The 23,720-nt window shown below is 34.1% G+C and overlaps 2 long non-coding RNA genes across 18 annotated transcripts; both read right to left on the bottom strand.

The window, feature by feature from the left end:
• On the bottom strand, positions 11,329-13,176 carry LOC109714266. Its single transcript, XR_002217298.1, has 2 exons — positions 12,750-13,176; positions 11,329-12,667 (listed from the first exon to the last, which is right to left on the bottom strand). It is a non-coding gene; the product is annotated as an uncharacterized LOC109714266 (long non-coding RNA).
• LOC109714265 lies at positions 13,218-22,828 on the bottom strand. Of its 17 annotated transcripts, XR_002217295.1 has the most exons (6): positions 22,646-22,828; positions 17,533-22,564; positions 16,102-16,692; positions 14,959-15,071; positions 14,797-14,859; positions 14,465-14,704 (listed from the first exon to the last, which is right to left on the bottom strand). It is a non-coding gene; the product is annotated as an uncharacterized LOC109714265 (long non-coding RNA). The 17 variants fall into 17 exon arrangements; XR_002217286.1 differs by adding an exon at positions 13,218-13,276 and having other exon boundaries at positions 14,633-14,704; positions 14,797-16,692; XR_002217292.1 differs by having other exon boundaries at positions 14,464-14,704; positions 14,959-16,692.

The following is a 23,720-nucleotide window of genomic DNA, read 5'->3' as shown; positions in this document are numbered from 1 at the left end:
ATAGTATCAGCCGTGCGAAAAACTTAAATCTGATACACTTCATGATTTGCCTCGGGCTCAAATCCTCTGTGCGTAAGGAAATTGTAATCAATAATGAACTTAGAACCTAGTCTAATCAGTCCCGATTTGGTGTCATATCGCTTCAGGCAACGTTAAGAAACTGGTCCATAATTATGCAGATTTAAGCATACAAACAAAAAGAGGAACCATTTTGTGAATCTAACACCAATTGTGGTGTAGTCGCGAACCCTGTAGATGAGGTGGAAGAAGAACTAACCTGGTATATGTTCAGATAAGGTTTAGATCTCTTTTCTCGATCAATTCTATTGTTATGATGGAGTGAGTACAAGGAAAGTTATCTTTGCAGTATTTAAATTTCGTACTGCTTCTGTGAATTGAATTTGCATCGTCTAATTAAGATATTGTTGCTCTTTTTCTTTTCCTAGATGGTGTTTTGAAGAATATTGTGTTGTAGCTATAATTAGACCAAATAAGACATTAATTGTAAAGATAAACACATGCTAACTTAGCTTATAGCTAACTCCAATTCTCCAGTCTCCACTGCATGGAAGTGCATAAAAGCGATCAAAGCGCTTAATTTCTCATTGTTTTAATTTACAGACTTTGTACATGTACCACCAAATTTATCTCTGTAAACAAGGTAATTAAATTAATCATCATTGATCATGACAACGGTCATCTTTAATAAGCAATTTAATCCACAGCATTTATCTCATCATACAATTGAAGAACTTTGGAATATTGTATTAGATCTAATACAATATCCTACAGTGTAAGATTAAGGATTTTGGATTAACTACTAATCCACTTGGGTAATGATATGCGTTGTGATTGATTCACATGTGAAAGGAAGAGATTATTAAGAGTTTACTCTTATAAACAGTTCCATATTGGACAATTAATAAGAACGCACACATTTGATATATATAAAGGTCTAAATCTTTGTTAGTTAATTTGTGAATTATTCGCGAATTATTGAAAATCCGAATTAAACGGTCCATTTACAAATTTTTTTTCAAAGAAAGGAAATTATTCGTGAATTTTTGTGTCAGCCGAATAATTCACGAATTATTTCCGAATTATTGAAAATCTGAATAAAAAATTTATAATTTTTATGTTTAAATATAGATTATCTTATATTTTATATATTATTTTTTATATTTTATACTGAATCCGTTTTTTAAGCTTAATTTTTTTTATCAAATTTAAAAGTTAGAAAACGAATTTTATGCATATTATATTCGTATCAAATTTTTGCTGAATCGGAATTAACTAACTAATAAACCTAATAAGCTTTTAGGTTGAATGATTCCATCTATATATGACAAGTGATATTGCAGTAGATATTTGACAATTTCTTATTACTCTCGTTTAAGTTTGATCAAGCCGGTGGCTTATGACAGATTCACTAAAAAAGAAGTTATGATAACACCATATAATGGTTTAGATGCAAACTTGGATTCAGAATTGACGCAAACGTAAGCAGCGTTGAGAGGGAAGAAATACAAGAATGGAAAGAGATGATACACGAAGAACCCACCGTGCCTATATATATATAATCGATACTCCAATCCTACTAGACAAAGATAATAAATCTTAATATATCTCTAAATCTAATTAGATAAAAATAATTAAATAATCAGATTAAAAATAGAAAAAATATAATTTTTTTTGAAAATAACCTAAAAGCACAAACAAAAACCCAAAAAAACAGAAAAGACCGAAACAATTGAATTTGGGTCTCAAAATCGGCCGGAATTGTTTTACTATTCAATGTATAGATCTGAAAAAGTGTTTTTCGAATTGGAGTTGTGCGATAAAATTAGATACTTGAGCGAGTTATGATCGTTTAAAAATTTCTAAATTATCTGAATTCAATAAAATTTTCGACTAGACTTGGTTGAGTCGTATTTTTTTAAGAAACTCTAACGCTAAATTAGCTCCACCAGAAACCTAGGTTGAGTACCAGAATCTAGATTGAGGCTATCCAAATCCTCCGCATGGAAATGCCTTCCCCGAGCTCCTCTCTCTCTCTCTCTCTCCAAATCCTCCCATAGAAATGCCTTCCCCGAGCTCCGCACCCCCCTCCCCCGCCCGCTTCTCTCTCTCCTCTCTTTTATATATATATACCTCATATATATATATATATATATACTATATAGTAGTCCACCATCATTCAATCTCACATCTCTCCATCCAAGGGCTAAAAACACCACAAGTATACCATGATACTTTTACAAATATTCTAGCCTACTATATATATTTATATAACTATATATAATCTAGTATATTTTATACTTTTTTGTAGTTTTGAAGTTTGAAAGGAGGAGGTGTTGGTAGTAAACGTGGGAAGGCATGGAGGGGTAAGGCCGCAAAGGCGACGGAGCAGTTGAAGTGAGGAATCTTTGTCTCGACGATATTAAGGGAAAGCCATCTAGCGTGCTAATAAATGCTGATCCCCCCACACTGACAATATGCTAAATGCCTTGACGTTCCACCTGCTCCTATTTATACGCACAGTTACTCCCCTCCAACTACTCCCTCATCCCCCGCTCTCTCTCCTCTCTCTCTCTCTCTCCACAACCATTCAAATATTTCACTCTACTACGAACTATAATACTATAATATAACAACTAATCTTTTTCTTTTTTTTTTTCTCTTTCAGGAAGATATATTATCGCGGACCGTCCCTAATGCAAGTGGCAAAGAACTTGATATATAGTTGGTACCCGAGATTCTAAGTTCGAATCTTGATTCGTATTTTTAGCTTAAGTTTATTTCTAAATGAAATAAACGAAACGGATAGCGTGCAACACAAATTAAAAAAAAATGCTAAGTCTACAACTAAAAGATAGTTGCAACTTGTCTTACAACTCTTCTATAGAGTTTACACATTCTTTTAGATTTTTAGAATTTAAAAAATAGTGATAAGACTAGTGTGAAAAAGTCGCCACTAATTAATAATTTTGTGAGATTACAACTGACTTTTTGTTTAAGACTGTCGTACATGATTCATTTACTTGTCTAGCCTCTTTACAAAAAAAAAATTTTCCTATCTAGCCTTCTTTTGAAAAATATTTCCAATCTAGTCTCATTTTTATATATTAGAAAAAAAATGATAAACTAATAATTTTTATATAGATTAATATGTTAAGTGGGTGGAGATTACCATTTTTCTCTCTTTTTTAAATTAAGTCAATGTGATGTGATTTTATATATGAACACTTAATAAAAAAATTATTTATTAATAATAATGTTTCTAAATTATAATTTTTTATTAGTATTACTAGTATTTAATTTGATTATACAAGTCAATATAATTTAAAAGTGTTCATATATAAAAGTACATTACATTCACTTAATTTAAAAGGAGAGAGAAAAAAGATAAACTCCACCCACTTAACATATTAATCTATATAAAAATTATTAACTTATCATTTTTTTTTCTAATTTATGAAAATAAGGCTAGATTGGAAATATTTTTCAAAAAAGGCTAGATAGGAATTTTTTTTTTGTAAAGAGGCTAGACAAGTCAAATGTTGTGCTCGTGACCACTTCCGTAACTCAAGTTTTGAGGGACTACTATGGTTTACCTTGTTTGGAACTGAGATCAATATAGTCGGGAAAATATATTTCTATATCTTAAGCTATGAAATTTATAAGAACACAATTCAAACACTCTCTTCATTCCCATGCATGAATTTCAATTACATGCAATGAGTTTCGAAAGAAAGGGCAAAAAGTAATTAGTGAGAGGAAAATTTTGGTTGGTCCAACATTTTAGAAGGATTTGTCGTACTCTGTTGTAGTTTTTTTGCATAATAGAACAATTAATTATAATAACATTCTACATACCTGACATAATATTTTCTATTTGCTCGGTTGGACTCTTAATCATTGATCTTGTCGTTCACATAACATCAAATACACATGAAAACCTTCCAAAAAGATTAAACTAAAAATATAAAAATTTAAACTGGAAAATTTCTTTTTTTTTTTGAGAGATAGATAGCACGCTATCTGCTTCATTTATTTTATTTAGAAATAAACTTAGTTAGAAATGTGAATCAATTAGCATTCGAACTTGAAACATCGGGTACCAACCATCAAGCCCTTTGCCACTTGTTTTAGGAACAGTCGGATGGAAAGCAAATTTATAATAACAGTTTCCTTCAATTGTCTTTTGAAAAGTGGAAGTTCCTCAAGGTTAACGAACAATGGCAATTATATAAGTTCCTATTTGTCAAGTACATGATCAATGTTCAATATTCTGAGTTCTGAACTTCCAAACAACGTCATCTGCAACTTTGTCGGGTTTGGGTTTTTTTTTTTCCTTTCCTTTTCTTTTCAACACTTGTCGTAATGCAGTCCAAAAAAAATAATTATCAATCCCAGATGATATATTTCTTAAAAAATAACACAGCTACAAATTTATTATTGTTGCCAAATATTGAGCAAGCCATGCATCTCTTTTCTTTTCTTTTTTCGAAGAGTATTAAGTAAATCCATGTTACGCATCCCACTCTTCATAAAATCTATAATTAAATTTATCATAGTTAGAATTGTAGGATCATTAACAAAGGAAGAGATTAAGAGTAAAACGCAGTTATATATGATTGAGATTTATAGTTTAGTTTGTTACTGCACCGTGTAGGAGACGAATTCTCCGAGCCGATGTGCTCATGTGCATTAATTAATTAATTGACTTCATCTATCCTTTTATTCTTTTTTTAACAAAATTTAGCAATCATACGCCTCCGATCCGTATCCATGGATACAAATCTTTATAAAAAGCCTCACTATTTATTTTTTCTCTATAGGAAGTGGCTCGATGAGTTGAACAGATGATGTTAATTCCTACGAGGTTAAGGATTGAAAACTTATATACCTGTTACACTAGAAACCGAGTGCAAGGAGGATCGATAACATATAAGAGCATGAAAGAGTACTAAGATATTGGCACGGCTCAATCAGAAACAGTGGGCGTAAAACCACCGATATATCTCGGTTACGACATATGAGTATCTGAGTGAACCGGGCCAACATCATAGTAACTATTTCATTCTGCGTCGCTTTTCACTCCTTTCCTTCTTCTGTAGAGTGAGAAGCTGCATTTTGAAGGAGAGACAAATGGGGGATTAGTGCAGTTAGACACTGCAAGTTCTCTTCCGAATGGTAATGGCATGAAACATTGAGAAGAAGAAGATTAGAGAGAGAGAGAGAGAGAGAGAGAGAGAGTGTATGTGTGTGGTGAAGGTAGGGAATGTCTTTGCTTGGATTTAAGTAGCCTGATGCGTAGTATTGGCATTTAAAACGCTCGGCTACCAAAGGAGAAAGACAGGTTACAGCATTAATGGAAAACCCCCTTCCAACAATATTCGCTGCCCCTCTCTCTCTCTCTCTCTCTTTCTCTGTTTCTCTCTAAATTATTACCTGCACCTGATGTATTCTTATGTTGCATGCGCCGCACCGACTTTTTGACGATCAATAATTTAAAAATCAAAATCGAATCCGATCGAAAAATGTGTTCTATGATATTTAAAGATCATATTTCTACATATAATAAAATTCAAAACCTATTTCCGAGGTGGTCTCAAAAATCAACAATATAGAAATTGACATTATCCGAGTTTTATGATTTTTCTACATACGGATCTTTTAAATAATTATAGAATATATTCACTAGAGTAAATTTTAATTTTGAGGCCTTATTTTACATTCCGCGCATGCAATACTTTCTCCTCTCTCTCTCTCTATTTCTCTCGTGTATAACCAATAATAATAATATAATAGATGTCACGCCATAAATAAGTTCCCATTTTTCTTGTGTTGGAGATCATAAACTCCGTCCACATATTTATATATAAGCATCCAAAGAGGTCTAGTTACCACTGCGTCGAGCGCCTTTTGAGATTTAGCTCCTTACTCCTCGAGTCATAACTATCGAATACTGAAGCATTATCTCTGAGAGAGAGAGAGAGAGAGAGCTAGGCCTATAGCATGTGAAGAGAGAGACAATATATATAAAGCGAACATGCTACCTGTTGTAGGAGAATAAATGTTATGGATGAGATAGTGACCTGCCATTAAGTTTGCCATGCCGGAGTAGGATGGGGTGCTTACTCGATTTATAGGCAAAGAGAAAAGCATATGGAGTTTGAAGCTTCAATTGATAATGCTATATATATACTAATCAAATAAAAGGGATACAAATAGTTGCACGGCACAAAAGGTTAACCAGTGTTCAGCCACAAGATTTGAGATATATATTACCGGTTCCATGCACCCAACGTGGCACAAAGATATGTAGTTCAGAACCCAATTACGTAGGATGTTACAGTATGAAGAGGCAAATTAATTAATGAAGTCTAGTGAGAATTAATCTTTTATAGTTCGTGCTAATTTGATTAACAAATCGTTTTACAACGTTAGTGTGGGATCATATCGGTTTTTTTTTTTAGAGATAGGTAGTGCGCTACCCGGTTTATTTATTTTATTTAGAAATAAACTTAGCTAGAAATGCGAATCAACTAGGGTTCGAATTTGGGTCTCGGATATTAATCACCAAGTCCTTTGTCACTTGCTCTAGGGACGGTCGGTGTGTGGGATTATATTATTTTTTTTGAGAAAAAAATAACGCGCTACCCGTTTTATTCATCCAGTAAGTGAATTAAGCTACATGGGTGAGACAGCAAGGCCTTGACGGAAGGCGAGAAAAAAAAAAATTCGATCACTCTATTGGACTAAATTTTCTCCACAAATCTGTCAAGTGCTTAATCTTGAAAGTAAAAGTGTTTTATGGGATCGTATTGTTAAGTGAAATGGTTGAGTTATAGACGTTTATGGGAATCATGCAAATTTCGTGAGCTGTACGTACCAAAGGGCCGCATTGAATGGCACTCTGAAAACGGAGGAGAAGAGACAAAAGGGCGTCGACCGGAAGGGACTGGGGACAAGAAGGAATGGGCATCGGGAGAGGGAAGTAAATGCGGGAATCTTTGTCTGACCAGCGATATAATAGCGGAGCATCCACGTAATTAAATGCTCCATTGTTCAGCAATACCTCCAAAGAAAAATATTTTTCTTTCTTTTCAAGAAGCAACCAGTAAATTATCTATTTCATTTATTAGAAAAGTAAATTAATCTACAGAGATAAGGTAACAGAAGATTTCGATCGAAAACAAAAAGTAAAATAAAAATAGGGAGGCCGTCCAACTGCCCCACAATTCACATATGTTTTCAATTTACAATACTTACTGCTTTGCCAAGAGAAATTGTTCCGACAAGGTGTTCAACTGCGTGATCTTATAGGCTGCTAATAAGGAGTCCGCCTGAGTCTTTCCAAAAATAATACATTTTTGATATTCTAAATGATCCATCAGCTGACTATTAGTTCAGTTAATGTAAATAGACTAGACTGAGTTCTATAAGGAAAATGTTATATATCTCTACATGTATACTAGTGTGAATTTCATATTTCTTTCATCTCACGATTCAATAAAAATATTAAAAAAAATTATAATAAAAAAATTGGTAAGACTAGTGATAGAATATAAGCCTTTTGATTAGTACAATATAAATCTTACACATAAGTTGCAGATAACATGAATTGAGCTCCTATATTTTTAAAAGTACTAAGTCATTGATGCTTGTAAGTTTTCGACTTTTGGATTAAGAGATGTATGGTTAGGATGATGTGAGTCCCATATGGTTGAGTGAGTGATTGGTTGAATAGTATAATCTAACGGATTAAAATGATCAAATGTATAAATCTAACAGTAAAAAATTTATAATCACTAAATGCTTAGTGTTTTTACAAGCACCATAGTCAGACTCCAGATAACATTGCTCTATCTCAAAAATAATACAAGTAGAAGAAAGTATAAAGACAGTAGAATTCTTCCAATGTATAAAATAGTAGTCCATTTACCATCAATGTCAGGCATAGTTAAACATACTATTATTATTATTATTATTTTAACATAGTTAGACAGTACTCTAATTAACGATAGGAAATTCAATATCCCACGTGCGCAAAGTATTACAGAGATGATTTAGCCCTCAATATCTTTGGGATACATTTCAGTGACAAGGGTCCTTGTATCACTTATTTTAAGTTAGTTTATCATTTGTATTTTCTATTTGCTTACAAATTCACCATTTAAAATAACATAAAAGTTTATCACCCTATTCTTCAGTTCGTGTTTTCATACTGAAATATAGCTATAAAATTTGCCTGAAAGGTAATTTTTAAGTGTTCCATATATCCCAACAATAACAAAATTAACATTTACTCAAAAACAAAATAATAAGAAAATTAATTAGCAAAGATAATTGTGAGATACCAAAGTTAAATTGCACCCTAAATATATTCAAACGAAAAGGTGGGGATTCGGTCCCCAATTTTCTATAATTTATCATTCAAATATTCCCAAGTTATTGCAATTCCTAATCACGAACTTCAACTCTATTAATGAAATGCTGACGTGGGCTGATGCAGCAACATTACATTCCAGTACCCTTTCTCTTTTGTTTGATCGACTTGTGTGATCAAATATAGCATTAATCACCGGCTGCTAATGCAAGTGGCAAAAAATTTGATGATTGAGATCAAAGGTCCCAACTCCCAAGTTGAATTCTAATTAATTCGTATTTCTAGTTAAGTTTATTTTTTTTAAAAAATAAACAAATCAGATACCATGATACCTCTTTCTCAAATAAAAAATAGCATTACTCAATGAATTGAATAGGAGAGAGAATCCGGAAACTAATAAATGATTCCATCAACATTCCTAATCTAACTGCGTCTGGAGATGTGCACATAAATGAGTGGTTTATGGGGTACTAGTGTGCACGTACGGAGCCGACCCCTCCAATCCAAGCCTATTTTCTAACTAAAAATTTATAAATCGTTTGGTTTTTCGGGTAGGGTCCGTACCGCTCCGACCCAAACCTACTTTCTAACAGAAATAAAATTCAAAAGCCTATTTCAAAATGGCCTAGTTGGGGCATTTTTGAAAAACATAAAACTCGATGTACGCATATTGCATTTATACTCAACCAACTGTACTACATATGTAAGTATTACTTAAGGCTGTGTTTAATTAGTTTGGAGAATGTCCCTGGAATAAAAAGAGAAAGTCCCTCAATTTGTATGATTGTATCCAAACAATGAAGAGATTGGGTGGAACAACTTGTTCCGGAATAACTTTATTTTTCTCTTTGTTTTATTAGAAATAGATATATAAATACATATATTAATATAAATATTACTTTTATGATAGTATATTTTTACTTAAATCTTATTATATAGTATAAATAATTAATTAAATTTGATATATTATTTATTTTATTAATTTTTTTATTTCATATATTAATATTTAATGAAAAAAATAAAGTATTATATACTATATATATAATTATTTTTTCATAGATTAAATATTTCTTTTAAATTTGTATTGAAATTTACAGTATTATTAATTAAAATTATAAGGATATTATTCATTACATATATTATGAATAAATTACATAAAATAAATTATTATATAAAATAAATTAAATATACTAATATAAATTTATTTATTTATTTTTAAAACATATTTAGACATTGTTCTAAATATTTTACCCAAATTCTATAAAAGATATCCTGCAGAACATCATTGAATGCATCGAAATGTAAATTTACAATGGTTCCAATTTATATTGAAATATTCTATCTGTTCTCAAGAATAATAAAAATTATTTCTGAAAATTTAATTCCCTACCCAAACGCAGCTTAAAGAAGTGTACTTACAAATATAGCCTACTCATCAGTACCCGCAAAAGTTAGCATTTGCATTTATAAATAGTGAAATAGCCCATATAAACGTGTATTAGCTAGAATATATATGATAGCAAAAGAAGTGTTTACATCCTTTTAGCTCTTGAGTGATTAAGGTTCACTACTGGATGGTAGTATTATTATGATTCCAACGACTAAAAAGTTAATAATAAATAATAATTATTTGCTATAAAAAATTCAACTCTTATGCTTTTAAAAATACTAAGTTATTGGTGCTTGTAAATTTTTGACCATTGAATTAAGGGATGTAAGATTAGGATAATATGAACCCCCTATAATTGAATGGGTGGTTGGTTGAATAGTATAATTTAACAATTGAAAATGATCAAAGGAGTAGATCTAACGGTAAAACATTTACAAACACCAAGTGCTTAGTGCTTTTACAAGCACCATAACTGGACTCTTGCTATCAAATAGTACATCAGATAGACTCTTATGGCGTGTTTGGTTCGAAGTCAAAATCGGAATCAGAATTAGAATCGAAATAAGCTAGAATTGGAATCGGAATGACTCATTATCTAATTCTGTTTGATGTATCACCTGAATCAGAATCGGAATAAATCATTCCCATTATCGGTGTTTGGTTCAAATAAATATAAAAAACGTAATCAGATTAATATATTAACTTTATCTTTATAATATATTAATTTAAATTCAAATTAAAAATTAAATATTAAAATTTCACATCAAAAATTTTGAAATGATGTATCTATTTTTTTTAAAAAAAATTAAACTTTGAAGTTTAGTGAATAATTCGAAATATAAAACTAAATTTTCATTTATTCAAATTCAAACTCTAAAATTACAATTTAAATTTATATTTGAATCCATAAATTTAATTTAAGTTTTAAATAAAATTTGAATAAAACTTTATATAAATTAAAATTTAATTTAAATTCAAATTCATAACTTAGATTCGAAATACTTGATTAAATTTTAATTTTTAATTCAAATTCATAACTTAGATTCGAAATACTTGATTAAATTTAATTTTAATTTTTAATTCAAGTTCAAATTAAAATTTTAATGTCTAAATTTAAACTCATATTTTAATTAAAAAATTAAAAAAATAAATTTAATCCGAATAAATATCCAATCCAACCTTCTAGACCAGATTGAAAAAAGGGATAATTGAAAAATTCCCATTCTACGCGGAAATCGGAATCGAAATGAAACTCCCGCGTACCAAACACCCACAAACAAACGAATTCACCATTCTAATTCCGAATCCAGGGTGAAAAGAAGCGAGCCAAACACGCCCTTAACTTAGATATTTATGTCCAGTCTCTTAGCACTTTCGTATGGACAAACAAATGGAGATATTACTGCCAAAAGTATTATGCAGTAAGCTTTAGATTTGGAAGTATACGCATCCAAATATTTTGAAGAATATATCTGGAAACACTCCAAGCAGATATAAGAAAAAACAATAAGAAAACCTAATGTAATAATCCAGCCCAAGAATTAAAAAAAATTACGATACAACTTTTATGTATTATCTTAAAAAATCCTAATAATAATTATTGTAAACAAAAATTGGCATACACGAAGATTACCGTATTTTACACTGCCTGTTTTTTTCCCCACTTTTGAAAGATAAGGGAATTAAATCCTATCAAAAGTTTAAAACTAGCTTTAGAAAGTCGCTTCAAAATAAGGAAAAATGCAGAGCAAGGGAATTTTAAACTAGCTTTAAAACACAACTTGAAAGATATAGTTTAAACTAGCTCTAATGGTGGAATTTTCACAACATATGCACCTCTAGAAAAACATAAAAACTAAGTGGGAACGTTTTTTTAATTAACCTGTTATTTAATACATTGTTCTGCGCCAGACAAATGTATCCTAAGCAATGACATGACTCGAACTCAGGATCTCATGCTCTGATACTATGTGAAACAACCGTTGTACTCTAAAAGGTTAAGCTGTTAGAAAACGATATTTATATAATTTTTATATTTAATAACAAAGCCTTCTCCTGCAGCTTAACTTGATGGTCTCATATTTTGAAAAAAAGCAGCAGTTAGCTTATCCTATACCATAGAGTGCACAAAAGCTATCATAGATACAACCAGTTTCTTATCCTATACAAATAAGTACAGAAAAGCAACTAAAGATAGCAACCAGCTACTTCATCCCAATCCATAGATATAAATTTCAGCAAGTTGCAAATATTTTATGGAAAAGACAAATCAATTTGAAAATAATGATGTGTATTAGCAGCCAAAACTGCTTCTATAGAGCTGCTACGCTGAAAGGTTTATACCAACGGGTTTGTATATAGGTGTGCCGACTACTGTTACAACAGACAGCAATGAGTCTACAGCAGCATGGAAACCATTTGTAAAAAGATATTATATCATTCCAAACTGTAAATATCCTGAATACCACTATTTAAAACAGAATATGTAATCAATAACATATTTGAACAGAATAAACGCAAATACCACTATTCACCTGAATTATAGTTGGCATGTCAACAAACTCCCTGAAATCCATTTGAAATCATGACCGAAGAGGACTAATGTTGATTCAGATCTCAAAGAGCAATAAATTAATGTTGGGTATTTTGTACATATATAACCCTGCAAAATGTTGAAATTGCATATACGTCTACATAGTATTTGCAAGTTCGGAAGTAGCGCTGTTGGAAATTGTATTTATTTGCACATCAACCATACCATCATGCTATGGGCGCATGGATGCAAATATATACATATTCTATTGGCACATACAAATATAAACATTGAAGGGATATATATGCAATGTTGCATTTCTGCAAGGAGTATTACATGCAATTTCAAACTACAAGCAAACAGGAATAAGTTATTACAATGAAGTCCATCTGCAGCACATGCACAATGTGTAACAAAAATAATGTTCATACCTGTTTGACACCCAAGGTGCCATGTTATAACAAGTCACGCAAGTTGCCTTATACAATACCACCGTGAGATGATGAGGTGCACTCATAGACCTATTCCGAGTACATGATATATCTCATTCTTATGGTAAAAATGTATGGAAACCTCCACGTACTATAGGCGATTCTAAAATGACCCCTCAATTTTTATTCTTTTTTGGATTGAGAAGCCCTTTAACTTTCAAATTTTTGGAACTAAATTATTCTAGTTACTTTAAGTTAAAAGTCTTGGTAAAATTTGTGGTTAAATTAGCGATTAATCATTAATTATTTCAGCTTCATTCACTAAAAAGTGATTAAAATCATAAAATTTGATAAAATTATAAGTGAATTAGGAAGTCAAGGAGTCTCAATCAAAAAGTACGAAGTTGAGGGATCTTTTCGAAATGAACCTATAAAAGAGTCTCACACTTTTTTTACCCTATTTGTATTCTGGTAAAAACAACCATCTTCATGCATCACTCTCCTCTGCATAAAATGATTGGAAGATCCTGAAACCAAACTATTTGTTAGATAAAGCGACCAAACTCTATATATATATATATACATACATACATTACAAGAAATGAAAAAACAGATCCAGAAAACTAAACTAGTTTGCTAGCGAACAAAACCTGATCGGATCCAAAATCCAACCTATAAAATATTTCAACAAAAATGTTGAGGAAAAACGTACCTCAGCCAAATTTGAGCTAAATCCATTCAAAATAAAAAGCGCACTGGATCCTCTAATTAATGCACCTAAATTTGATCTGGTCAACTAAGCGTGACAACGTGTTTATGTTTACTGAGGGAATTTTAGACAATCCATCCTGGGTAATAGCAATTATATACGACACTTTCGTTCAAAACTGCTGGAAACAGGCAAAATACGCTTCCAGAGGTCACACTAATGGTGGCACGAAATGATAAATTGACAATTAATTAAATTTTATAGGGCTACCACGCATGGGTAATTGATGCATTCAAGAGAGATCCACAATGAAATTAGGCAGGAAGAGAAAAGCAGACTAAGATCATGAATACTAGAGACATTTTTCTCTAAGTTTTTCATATTATGCTAAATCATCTTACCATGTTTCAGAACCAATGACGTACCAGTGCACCAAAGAATTAGGGAACTTAAGGGGGTGTTTGGTTCGGCGCAAAACAACGTCAAAAATTGTTTTCGGTATGAAAAATGCTTTTCTGCTTGTTTGGTGTTGACGTAAAATAATTTTTTTGTAAAAGTATTTTTTCGGTATGAAAAATGCTTTTCTGCTTGTTTGGTTTTGACGTAAAATAATTTTTTTGTAAAAGTATTTTTACGGATTTGGGAAAAAATTGAAGTTTCCGTTTTCTGTTGTTTTTCGGTAGAAAACGAAAACCAAAAGAGAGTCACTTACCCACTTTTTCTCTTTGTATTAATATACTATTATATAATATTTTATTTATAAACATATATTTATATATTATATACTATATTATATATATGTTACTATATCATATTATATTTATTATATTATATAATATTATAGAATATATCTTTTAATATATTTAATTTATAGATATAGATAATGATGATGATAATAATATATATATATATATATAAATTTTAATTATATAGATAATACATAATATATTATTTATATAGATAATACATAATATATAATAGAAGAAATATATATAAAATTATTTTTCATTCAATCGTTTTCTTTCAACAAACAAGCATGTCTGAAAAACTATTTTTCTTTTTCTATAAACCAAACGTTAAAGAGCGTAAATTTTTTTTTCCCACCGAAAATTATTCTTTATAGTTTTACGGTGAACCAAACAGACCCTAAGTGGGAAATCTAAATCATCAATACCTTTTGTAATTGTCATTTCCATGTATGCACATGCACACTGGCACAATGCAAGCCACAAGCTTGAATCTGCACCTGCCAGGCACAATTTGAGTAAAACAAAATATAAGCATCAAGATAGAAATGGATCAGACTAAATAAATAGATACAAGGGCATCAGTACTTACTCTACGATTGATTGGGAAGTAACATGATGAGCTTATAGCATGGGCCAAACACCAAGATTGTTACTATTTAAGTCAAAAAGGATGTTTCACCCAATTATTAGTAAAGTCGCTTCTATAGTAGTTTATTTTAAGATAACATAATGTTAACTGCCGAGTACAGACCATGCGTATTCTGTGGTGATCCACACTTTGCGTCCACGTGCCCTCGCCGGCATGGCAGGTGTTACCGGTGCAAGCAGGCAAGACATGTACGGCTGATTGCCCACAGGAACCTTCTGCAACACGTACTAGGAGGTCACCCTAAACTATATGAACAAATTGTACATAAATTTTACATAGTTGCTGCAACAGACACACAGGAGCATATATCTAACTGGAAAACTCAAGATACACTGAAACAAGAAATCTGGCACCAGTCATGAATAGAATTCTTAAATAAGGATAAACCATATGACTTATTTGGAAAAGTTTCAGTAATATAAACATGTAAGGGGAAAAGTGTTAATCTTATCAATCCCTTATAAACATGTAAAACCCTTATAAACATGTAAAACGTGCATGTAATTACCAGAAACCAAATCTAGCGACAAAAATTGTTAATTTTATCCATCCTTTCTTGATTCCTAGCTAGATTGAATTAGGGTTTTACTTCTCTATTCAAATAACTTATACAAATCTACAGAATAGCCTAAAATGTTTCAAATAATGACAGAATAGCCTAAAATGTTTCAAATAATATTAAAAAAGATTAATTTCTCAAAGAATAATGAAATAGTTTAGAATGTATATGAGAGAACAATTTTTTGCATTGAATTGTGATATATATTATTGAATCTTCTAATAATCCATGTCCTCTGTACAAATGTTTCAATAAAAAAAAATGTCATATTAGCCTTCTGTTACTCTGTATCATGTGGATGGATATATGGTCTGAACAAGGTGATAGGTGGAAGGAGAAAAAATGTCTTAAAATAAGGATTTCAATGAATGGAAATGAGAAAAGGCAGGAGGAGCATTAGAAGTGGAAGAAATTTGTTGAAACTCTCCAACATTTGGCTAGTAAAAAACTGTTGAATTTGGGATGGGAGGAAATAGAAAAGAGATAAGTGGACTGGATTTTAGCAAGAAGAGCTAGGAAAAAAGCATGGTTTTGATAAGAAACTTTTAACATGCGAAAGGAAAAAAAAAATGAATAAGCTATAGTAAAGAAATTAAATGTTAATAGCTATAGTAAAGAAATTAAATTTTACAAAACCTGTTAACAGAGGTAAATAGTCTGTAATAAAAATAATTTATTCTTTTTACCTAGCATGGAATTATTCAAGTCCAGGCAATCTTCTGATTAATCTTAAGACACAACATATTAATAAATCTGGCCTGCGAAAAGCACCATCTTACTAAGCCGCAAGAAATGCCACTCTCCTGAGCTGCAACAATTGATCTAAATTCAGATTGAAATAATAATAATCCTGACAGCTGTTTTGAGAAAGTGTGAGATAGGAATAAAATTACTTTCCAATGTAGAAAAACTAATAAATTAGCAAAACTTTACAAGTATTCCATCCGTCAGTCAAAACCATCACCAACAAAGCAGAAAAATGTAGGGAGCAACATTACCTCTACCTCCATGGGTCAAATTATTGAATCTTGTTACCAGTTCAACATAGCCATACCAGCAAGTCCCCAGGGCAGTGGGGCCGAGAAATTGTTGCCACATCATTGTGCTTCTCAAATAACTTGTTGACGCAAACTTGCAAGTTCCCAGTGCAATGGGGCCAAGAAGGGTTCAGTTATGCCTCGCGAAGTCATTGTTTGAAGCTGGCACCTTTAGCACGATGCAGTGATCCAAACTGAGCCTCTAGGTCAGAACAACCTTGCTTTTTTTTTTTTTTGACTCTGTAAAAGCAAATTCATTATCTCAACTCAGGAGCTAGTGAATAATGATTAGTTCTTCAACTCAACCAATAAAAATCCAATATAATGATTAATTGTTCAAAAGCCGATCGTGCCTAGCACAGTTGGCTAATGGTTTTATGGTTGGTACCCAAGGTCCCAAATTCGAAGTCTAGTTTGCTTCATATTTCTAGTTTAGTTCATTTTTTTAAAAAAAAAGAACGAAGGTGATAGCTTGCTACGTTTCTCTCAAAGAAAAAAAAATTGTTAGTTCTTTAAAAGAGCAGAAAATAAAAGTTATACATTATTTTCATGCATTTATCTAATAACCAATTGCCTACAGATGTTATAGAACCGCAGCAAGATTTTAGAATAACCAATTATCCTCTTATTCTACCATCAATGGAGAAAAAAAAGAAAATCCAATTACGAACAGAAAGTAACAGTGCGAGCCCGAATGAAAATTTGTATTTCAAAATACAATACGCAACAAAGGAAAAAAAAACCCTATAGTACTCACTCACATCCAAATACAGTTAACACCAAAAATCACCAGAAATGTAGATACAGAAAAGACTAACTATTCCAGCTTATTGGCAGGAATCAACAAATTCAATAGGAAATTAGCAAGGAAGCAAAATTTGCCATTCAAAATAAAAACTAAAAACTTCTATTTTATCAATATAATAACACATTAAAGTATTAAACACTGAAACATAAGATGCAGATATGAAAACAGACTAATTACTCCAGCATAGCAGCAAGAACCACATAGCTCAGTAAGAAAGTAGCAAGAAAGCACAACCTTACAGATAGTAAGTAAAGATCGGGAAAAAATTATACCCCATCCTCATCGCAGTTTTATAAAAAACTTCATGATCCACCAGTCAAAACTGTCAGAAAAGCAAGCAATGTCTGAAGCAGCATTTTCTCCACCTGTATATAAGGCAGATTGCTGCATTTGTTACCAGTTCAACATAGCCACACCAGCATGTCCCCAGGACAATGGGGCGAAGAACTTGTTGACGCTTTCTAGTGCTTCTTAGAGAACTTGTTGACCTTTGCAATTCCACAGGGCACCGGGACCAGGAAGAGTCTAATTTTGGCTCTTAATGCCTTGATGCCCAGCTCCTGTTAGCAGCAAGAAAACAACTTACTGAAGCTCTTTAAGTTAGCACAAAAGATCTAAACCGAACCTCTAGGATGGACAAAGTCTTAGATTCTTTTTTTCTCTGAACAAAGGAGATTCATTTATTTAACTCAGCAATCAGGTATTGATAAACCAGGGTTGTAATATAAGAACAGATCACTAAGCAAAAATAAAAACCAAGGAAATGCAACCTAATACGGGTCTTTTGCTTATTTAGCCATGACTACTATTCAAAATTTTCGAATTTACCCTGAACTTACCCAAATACCCTTCAAAACCCCAATTTACATTAGTAATCCCTAGGGGTTTGGGAATTTTTGAAGGGATTTTTGAAAATCAATAAGACCATTTTGGTCAACTAGGGGTATATTAGATATTTTTGAAGTTTTGAAGGGTATATTAGATATTATCCCTAATACATATTTAGAGTCCCAAAATACTTTACAAGAGAGAAACCTTCCCTTAAAAAACGCAGATCATGCAGAGTATAACTTCCATACAGATCTAGCTTCAAGGATGCTACCCTTGAAGGAACAACGCAGATCATGCAGAGTATAACTTCCGTACAGATATAGCTTCGAGGATGCTACCCTTGAAGGAACAACTATGGTGCAAGGTACCCCCACAAGGGCCAGCATTGCATCCTGCAAAAAACGAAGCCCCTGAAGATATATTTCAACACCTTCAGGAGTACTACAGAGGGGGTGACAAAAATCTGAAATGATACGAAAGATTTTAAAAAAGCACATTTGGGAGGAGTCCAGCCCAATTCATCTTCCAAAGTAAGAAATAACTAGGCTTCCAGAAATTTTTCCAAGCAACAGCCTGGAAGTAGAGCAAATAATACATTGGTTTGGTACGGTTGCAGTTACTGCCTTCCGAGAGCCAACCACAAGATACTGACAAATAGGAGAAGTGAACATTAACTACTAACATCATGCAGACCACCCAGAGTTGTAATCCATGAAGATATATTCATTCCTTCTATAGAAGGGGCAGCAAGATCTGAAACAACATTTAAGTTTTTAAAATGGGAGAAGTCCACTCCAAATCATCTTCTAATTTTTCAAACTACGAAATTAACCAGGCTTCATGAGATTTTTCCTGGTCGCAGCAATAGGGATCTCAGGTTCCCTTGAGATTATGATACAAAGGTTCAAAAGTGGGCCACCAGTTAAGCAAGTAATATTTTGGTTTGGCAAGGCTGCAGGTTAGTGCCTTCCAAGAGCCAACCACAACATAACCAGTCGACACCGAAGGAGCCCACATAAAGTGATAAGCAATCCAAAATGGCTCTTGGCGCCTTGCAATTTATGAAGATATACCCAGGATTTTCAGGAATTTGTAGATAGGTAGCAAGATATTGCAATAATACATGGGCAAGGTACTGAAGAGCAGAGTACACCCAAGCCATCTTTAAAAGGGAAAATTAAACACAGAGGCAACTTAAACTTTTATCTGTTTTTTCTGGTGGTATAATATGCTTCCAGCCTCATTGGTTTCCTAGTTTGAAGTAATAGTTTAATTTGGCTCGGTTGCAGATTGCCTTCCAAGGGCCAACCACAGGATAAACAGCTGGCACCAGAGGAGAAGCACACGTAGAGTGATGAAACAATGCAAATCGAAATGGCTCTAGCCGCCTAGCAATTTTATATAGAGATACTGAAATTTCCAGGAATATTTGCAAAATACAGGCAGCACGAATCCGATGTAGTATGAAGCTTACATGGGAAACGCATTGCAGTGCAGAGTATGCTCTGATTTTCCCGAGAAAAATTAGAGCGAGTAATAGGTTAATCTAACTCAGTTGCAGGTCACTGCCTTCCAAGAACCAACCACAAGATAACCAGCTGGCACCAGAGGAGAAGCACACATAGAGTGGTGAGACAATGCAAACAGAAATGGCTTTAGCCACCTAACAATTTTACATAGAGATACTCAAAATCTCCAGGAATATTTGCAAAACACGGGCAGCAAGAATCCGAAATAGAATAAAGCTTACATGGGGAACGCATTGCAGGGCAGAGTATGTTCTGGTTTCCCCGAGAAAATTTAGAGCAAGTAATAGGTTAATCTGACTCAGTTGCAGGTCACTGCCTTCCAAGAGCCAACCACAAGATAACCAGCTGGAACCAGAGGAACAGAGAATGATAATATAATGCAAACTGAAAGGGCCCTACTCAAAACCTTCCAGAAGATTGCAGAGGGGGCAGCAAGAATCCGAAATGATATGAAGTTCCCATGGGACATAGTATGCCCAAATCATCTTTCAAAGGGAGAATTTAACGCAGAGTGCAACTTTAAGCTTTCATCTATTTTACCAGGTGCTACAATCAGGGATTTCTGGACTCATTTATTTCCCTGAGAAAATTTAGGGCAAGTAATTGGTTAGTTTGGCTTGGTTGCAGGTTACTGCCTTCCGAGAGTCAACCATCAGAGAAACAGTTGGCAGCAGAGGAAGCGCAATCCCAAATGGCTTTAGCCACCTTGCAATCCATGAAGAAAGACTCAAGTTCTTCAATACTATTGGCAGGGGGCAGAATGAATTTTAAAAAATTGTCAAGTTTACGTCGGCATGCATATCCAAGGGGAGTCGCCGCACCAAGCCATCTTTGAATTTAACACATAGGGCAACTTAAACTTTTATCTGTTTTTTCAGGTGGTATAATTTGCCTCCAGCCTCATTGGTTTCCCTGAGAAAGTTTGAAGTAATAGCTTAATTTGGCTCGGTTGCAGCTTGCCTTCCAAGAGCTAACCACAGGATAACCAGCTGGCACCAGAGGAGAAGCACAGATAGAGTGGTGAGACAAAGCAAACTGAAACGGCTCTAGCCACCTAGCAATTTTATATAGAGATACTCGAATCTCCAGGAATATTTGCAAAACACAGGCAGCAAGAATCCGAAATGGTATGAAGCTTACATGGGGAACGCATTGCAGGGCAGAGTAAGTTCTGGTTTCCCCGAGAAAATTTAGAGCAAGTAATAGGTTAATCTGACTCGGTCGCAGGTCACTGCCTTCCAAGAGGCAACCACGAGATAACCAGCTGGCACCAAAGGAACAGAGAATGATAATATAATGCAAATTGAAAGGGCCCTACTCAAAACCTTCCATAAGATTGCAGAGGGGGCGGCAAGAATCCGAAATGATATGAAGTTCACATGGGCAAGCCAAGACACTGAAAGGACGGAGTATGCCCAAACATCTTTCAAAGGGAGAATTTAATGCAGAGTGCAACTTTAAGCTTTCATCTATTTTACCAGGTGCTATTAATCAGGGTTTCTGGACTCATTTATTTCCCTGAGAAAATTTAGGGCAAGTAGTTGGTTAGTTTGGCTCGGTTGGAGGTTACTGCCTTCCGAAAGCCAACCACCAGAGAAACAGCTGGCATCAAAGGAACCGCAATCCCAAATGGCTTTAGCCACCTTGCAATCCGTGAAGAAGACTCAAGTTCTCCAAGACTATTGGCAAGGGGGTAGAAAGAATTTTTAAAAATTGTCGAGTTTACATCCGGATGCAGATCCAAGAGGAGTAGCGGCACCAAGGCATCTCTGAATTTAACAGAGACGAGGTACATGCAACTTAAAGCTTCCATAGTTTTATCCAGACAGCAACTTCCCTGTTCCCATCCTCAGTAAATAAATAATGATAAAAAAAATTATAAAGATTGAGAAATGATATCCCTACAAAGATTTAACAATGGGCTGTTCATTCGAGCAATTATGTTAGTTTTGGCTCAGTTGCAGGTTACTGCCTTCTGAGTCAGACCACTACTAGATAACCAGCCAACACCAGTGGAGAAGCTCACGTTAAGCAATGACATTGTGCAATTCCAAATGACACTACCCACTTTGCAATACCAATATAGGCCCGCATTTGCCCATGTAATCTCCCAAAGGAAGATGTTAACATGGCGGCAACTTAAAACTTCCATTATTTCTTCTTTTTTTTTCTCCCCAGATGGTAGCATTAGGCTTCTACCCTCATTATCGAAATATTAAATAGTGGGATGGAGAAATCCATAAAACAAACCAACGGAACCCTAACCCTACCAATGAATTTCTCCATGTAGGTCGATAACACAATTAAATGAAAGATCGCTCACTTGCATTTCGCTTATCAATATTCACAAGAGGTGATCTAGAACTAGTTGAATGCTTGATGGATCAGCGATTCAGAAACCATGACGAAACAGTGATTTCGGAAGAAAAAACAGATAACGCAAACCTGACACGACACTGATTTTGGAAGAAGAGAAACGAATGATCTTGGAGGGAGAGATCACATTTACCTCATGTTGCTCCATGCGATTCTTAGGAGACAATCAAGAACATTACCCGCTGCTCAGATCGGAGGAAGCGAAGTGAGGGGTCTAGGGGTAGTGCTTACCTGAGTATCACCAGTCGCGGTAAGAAGGACGCGATCAAGAACCCTATCCGCCGCTAAGATGAAGAAGATAAGCGAGGGTTCTTGAGGGAATCATCGGCCATGGTGAAAGCGCTTCGACACAGAGAAGCAGGAGCCCTTTCTCTCCCCCGCTGCAAATCCTTCGCATTCCCCACCTCTTCCACCCTCCGAGGCGATCAACCCCGAAATCGGAAGAAGAAAAGCAAGGGATCTTGAAGGGATCATCGGCCATGGCAAAAGGGGTTCAAAAGAGAGAAACAGGAGATCGGAGGAGCGAAGAAAGGGACATTAGAAGGGATCATCGGCCATGGCGAAAGCGCTTCCAACGAGAAAAAAAGGAGATCAGAGGAAGAGAAGGGACCTTACCTTGAAGGGATCGGAGGAAGAGAAGGGACCTTACCTTGAAGGGTTCATCGGTCATGGAGAATGCGCTTCCAAAGAGAGAAACCGGAGATCGGGAGAAGAGAAGGGATCTTGAATGGATCATCGGCCATGGCGAAAGAGCTTCGCAAGAGAGAAGCAGGAGCCCTTTCTCTCTCGCTGCGAACCCTTCGCCCTCCTCTCGCTTCTCCCCTCTCGTTCCCTCTTTCAAAACGATCGCCCACCGCGCCTGCTCCTCTCCTTATATAGGCAGGGTGATGACTGATGACCGTTACAGGACTCGGGAAAGCGAAAGCGTACTCCGTAAGCAACGTATCTCACGTCCGCATAATTTTATCTTGTCCTAGTAATTTACACTGTTAAGCGAGCCGTCCAAACTGCATTTTGATTCGTGTTTTAGATTGATGCAAATAGACACACATGGGACCCTGGACTAAACATTTACCGTTAAGATCTAATGCAGGCCCAGTGCAAAACTTTGAACATACATCTGGCCCATTTGAAGTAGGCCCATTTAAATTTTTCTGTCTTTTGTTTTTCCAATTGATGTGTAATATTTTAATCAACGGCGGAGGACGCCTTGCTATGTATGCCCCCTCCCATCCAACGGTGGAGGCAAATTCGATTAGTTTATTCATCTGAATCATATAAATTTAATGGAAATGTTAATTGAACTAACAAAAAGAATTGAAATACAAATGAGTGAAAGCTAGGTGGCATGGAGAAGCTAATTTTCCCTCATGTATCTTTGACATTGTGTTAATATTGTTCTATTAAATTTACATGGTATTAAATTTCTCTCATGTAACTTTGACATTGTGTTAATATTGTTCTAGATTTAAATTGGAAAGTTGGTTGATTGTTTCAAGCAAGCATCGCTCACTATGAAATAGAATGGTAGTATAAATAGAACTAAATTTACTATTTATATAAAGTTGTCTAATTAATTAAACGTATGATACTATCAATTGGGCTATATAATCACATTTGAAAAAATCAATTGGTATAATAATAAGTACAAAATTAGGTCCATTCCAAATCCACCGGATAAATTTATGTGGAAGTGAAATATGATACAGACCCAACTATTAATT

Source organism: Ananas comosus, linkage group 8 (assembly GCF_001540865.1).
Source record: "Ananas comosus cultivar F153 linkage group 8, ASM154086v1, whole genome shotgun sequence".
Lineage (NCBI taxonomy): Eukaryota > Viridiplantae > Streptophyta > Magnoliopsida > Poales > Bromeliaceae > Ananas > Ananas comosus.
This window is presented reverse-complemented; position numbering and strand designations above follow the sequence as displayed.